Source organism: Rutidosis leptorrhynchoides, chromosome 5 (assembly GCF_046630445.1).
Source record: "Rutidosis leptorrhynchoides isolate AG116_Rl617_1_P2 chromosome 5, CSIRO_AGI_Rlap_v1, whole genome shotgun sequence".
NCBI classification, from domain to species: domain Eukaryota; kingdom Viridiplantae; phylum Streptophyta; class Magnoliopsida; order Asterales; family Asteraceae; genus Rutidosis; species Rutidosis leptorrhynchoides.
In genome coordinates this window covers 366,446,671-366,451,194 of record NC_092337.1, presented here as the reverse complement: position 1 = coordinate 366,451,194, position 4,524 = coordinate 366,446,671, and the positions used below count along the sequence as shown (strand labels likewise).

Sequence of the window (4,524 nt, the reverse complement as noted above, 5' to 3'; positions counted from 1 at the left end):
CCGCACGGATGCAGAAAGTATCCGTACAGGTTCAGTGTGCAACCGCACGGTTGCAAGTGCTGGTAGTATTCAATGTGTATTTCGGTTTCATTGTTAGGGTTACGAACTCTAAACCCTTCCAATCTTTGTATCCGACATCCAGAAGTTCTAGCGCTCTTGTGGGTTGATCTAATTACGTCCTAAAGTCTAAATAACATCTTTAGATCTTTGGTTTAATTAATTGTTTGATATAAAACCCAATATCGAGTTATTCTGCACTGGATATTGAAGTATAGATCGTCTAATCCTGTTTACACGATCCTACATGTTCTATGGACATTTTGAGATCAGGACTTTAAATAGTGTAATCATCGGAAAAAATGTAGTAGAAAGTTTATAGTTATTTTTTTGTCAACTCCATAATTGTTCTTTTTTCCTTCTTTTATTTATGTTGTCTTAATTTAGTTTTAGTATTACTTATGTTTGATCCTACAAAGCATACTATTATATGATAACATATGGTGACTTACTAAAACCGAGGTCAAAAGTTTTCATTGACTAATTTACTCTTAACCATGACAGTATGTCATCCCATTACTGAGTGACACATCGGCGTCTTCTTCATATCACTAACCAAAGACTAACTGCTAACCATCATGACGTACTCATCACACACTTCCTCACACCCACTGAATTAATTAATTATTTACGGGTACAAATTTAAAAGCATTATGTACAAAAAAATTAATACAAGATATCCGTGATAAAATATGCGTTGCAACGACAACTTGAACCACGGGTTATCAACCACTAATCATTGCTAGTAATGGGTTGGATGACGGAGCCATTGGCGGGCTCAACAACGGACCATTACTAGCACTCTAATCAAATGTATTAATTAATGCTATAATCAAGATAGTTGGCTGACTAATAGACTAGATAGTTGACTTGAAATTCGTTTATATAAAGACGAAGGCACAAAATATATACTACATTCACAAAATCAAGGATCTGGAGCTATTAAACCATATAAAACGATATTAATTATCCTTCATTCGTTATTGCTAGCTCACGTTCTTATTCTTATATAAATCATAACATAATTTTACATATACCAACTACTCAACTAGCAGCAAGTGTTTCGAAGGGTTCTGCAGTGCTTAATTACTACAGTTGACGTGGAAGCTGTTTCAGAAGATGTATACACTTGCAAGTCTGCCATCACCGGCCATATAAATATTGTTAAACCTGTTTGCAATTTATGTAACTAATGCTTGTTAGTATGTATGAACAAGCATCTGGAATTTATAAAAAATGATTTAGTTATGTTTAATCTCAATCTTCGCCAATGTCTTCCAGGGAATGAATCTTGTTTATTTTATCTGGAAATTGAAAAATTTTCTTTTTAACTAATTAACCATTATTTCCATCAATTAATAAAAAACACAACCACAAAAGATTACATATTGAAATGTATAAATACAACATTATAAATTTTGTTCAAAATAATAGATAAATACATTTCCATATGCTAATTATGACAACATTACATATTCCATTAATCTGTCGATGGGGATATGGAGCCAGCAGATCTTGATGGAGATGTAAGATACGGTTTTGGAGGGATTTCCAATGTTGCTAGGTCCCCTTCTAACATTTCCAAAACCTTGGTGATTGTTGGGCGATTTAATGGATTCGTTTGGATACACCACAAGCCTACAAGAATCATCTTCCTTACCATCTCGTTTTCTTCATCGCCTATTATTCCATGTAGTCCAAGTTGTTCTTCTTCTACTTCAATCTTTTTGTATATCCAATGAGGAAAATATATTTCACTTGTATGATCAACTTCAACCTCAATATTTTTTCTTCCTCCTACCATTTCCAAAAGCATCATTCCATAGCTATAGACATCTGTCCAAAATTTCTTGAAAATAGTTCAGGTGCAATATACCCTGGTGTTCCTCTCATATGAGACATAGATACCATACTTTTTTTCTCAAGGAAGAGCTTAGCAAGCCCAAAGTCAGATATCTTGGGACACATATCTTGATCCAAAAGAATATTGTGGGGCTTTATGTCGAAATTCAAGATACGTTTGTTGCAACCACTATGCAAGTACTCTAAGCCTCTAGCAATCCCGATAGCAATTTTGCACAACTTTTCCCACCCAATATGGATATCATTTGACGAATCCCGGTTATATATAAAATTTTCAAGGTATCCGTTAGGCATGAATTCGTAGATCAATGCTCTTTGATGTCCGTCAGAACAAAATCCCGCAAGACTAACAATATTAACATGGCAAGTACTCCCAACACTTGCAACTTCGTTGATGAAATCTTCTCCGTTACCTTTTATTTCACTTAAAATCTTCACTGCTAGTGGGTTTCCATTGCTTAGCTCACCTTTATACACTGAACCGAAACCACCTTGTCCTAGTTTAACTTTAAAGGAGTTTGTTATCTTCTTTATTTGGGAATATGAGTACCTTTTTGGAGCCAAAAATTCATGATTCTTTAGAAACTTTTCAACATTGACGTTATTATTTGTCTTCCTTCTTCTTTGTCTGAGTTTCTTTATGAGATATACGTTTATCGCAACTAACATCATCATAACTGGAACTGCGTTAAACATTAAATGAATAGTCTTAAAACTTTTTTGTGTTACAATCATATAATCAAATATTTAAGGTATATTAAAAAAAAAATCCTTTGTTTACCAGAGATAAGAGCGATCCAACGTTTTCGGTTGGTTCCTGCATTTAGAAAAAACAGCTACTCAATAACCTTACATTTTTTTACTGAAATTAATAGGCTTAAATACTTTTTGTGTTACTATTAATCTATATATATATATATATATATATATATATATATATATATATATATATATATATATATATATATATATATATATATATACATATATATATATACATATACATATACATATATATAAACTAAAAAGTTTTTCTTGATTGTGGTTAAAAGTTATTTAAAGAAATATATATATATATATATATATATATATATATATATATATATATATATATATATATATAGTGGTAGGATCAAGAGGGAAGTAACCAATAGGGGGGAAGCAAAAACTTTTTTTTTTCGTTTTTTGAAAAAACTTTGTTCACGAACATTATAGATGAGATGAAAATATGAACATTTAGTAGAGACACTTTGTGATAAATGTTTTTATTTTGGTGGGAAAACGCTCGAAGAAGTAATATATAACAATTATCGTGTTTTTCAAGCGTATGTTGAGATTTTAGCTATTGGGGTTTAGATATTAGGGTTTAGATATTAGGGTTTATAGGGTTTAGATATTAGGGTTCAGAAATTTAGGGTTTAGGGTTTAGATTTAGGATTTAGATTGAGTTTTTAACACGAACGGTTTAGAGTTTAGGGTTTAGGGTTTAGGGTTCCATAAACCCAAAACACCAAACCCTAAACCCTAAACCCCAAACCCTAAACCTTAAACTCTAAATCGGGCTAAATTTTACTTCACAAAACATGAAGAAAAAAAACGTTCACATTCTTCACGAACAATATTATCTTGAATGTTATTTTTGTCGATCGTTTTCCCGCCTAAATAATAACATTCATCACGAAGTGTCTCTTCTAAATGTTCATATTTTCGTGTGATCTTGATGCCGGAAAAAAAATTCCAAAAAAACGAAAAAAAAAATTTGCTTCCCTCCGCTTCCCCCGATTGGTTACTTCCCCATTGATCATGCCCCTATATATTATTATTATTATTATTATTATTATTATTATTATTATTATTATTATTATTATTATTATATATCGGCTAATAAAAACATAAGTAAAGAAACGTTTGACGTTGCCCTCTAGAATGAACAATACTCCGTATAATATAACAAGATATACAGTATTTCGTATTTGTATTAGATTATTATTGTATTAAGATCATAAATTGATTGCTACAAGTTGAGATTTTGTAATGGAAAGTTGAAGTGAGAATCTATTTGAAATAAAACCCACTAGAATTTTTAAACAGATTTATTTTTCTATTCGCTGCGAGTTATGTTCCACCGCCATCACCATTCAACTCGAAATAATTTTACGTACTAAACGCAATAAATTGTATTCTACACGAAGCTTCGATACACCACCAACGGAGCAATTCTTTTTAGCAATTTTGGGCCAATTTTCCTCCTTGTCATTACCACACATTTTCATGGGCCAGACCCACTTCTCCCAATCATACCGCTAAAATAGTTGGGACTCATAGTGTGGAGATCCTGCTCAATATCTTCAATTCATTGATGGTGTAACAGAAGCAACATAGGCTTGTTGTCAACAAGCCTATGTTGCTTCTGTTACACCATCAATGAATTGAAGATATTGAGCAGGATCTCCACACTATGAGTCCCAATTCGTGAAGAAACGTGGTACATGGACATGGGAGCTTCCCCACATATGATAGGTTCACGACGTATGATCTCTTATTTTTGAACGTTTAGGAAAAAAATATTGTTGGAAATGGCAATAAAATTTCAATTCGTGGTCT

General features: G+C 32.3%; 1 pseudogene; it reads right to left on the bottom strand.

The window, feature by feature from the left end:
• Positions 1 to 1,537: 1,537 nt before the first annotated feature.
• On the bottom strand, positions 1,538 to 2,616 carry LOC139849718 (rust resistance kinase Lr10-like; annotated as a pseudogene).
• Between the last annotated feature and the right edge of the window lie 1,908 nt (positions 2,617 to 4,524).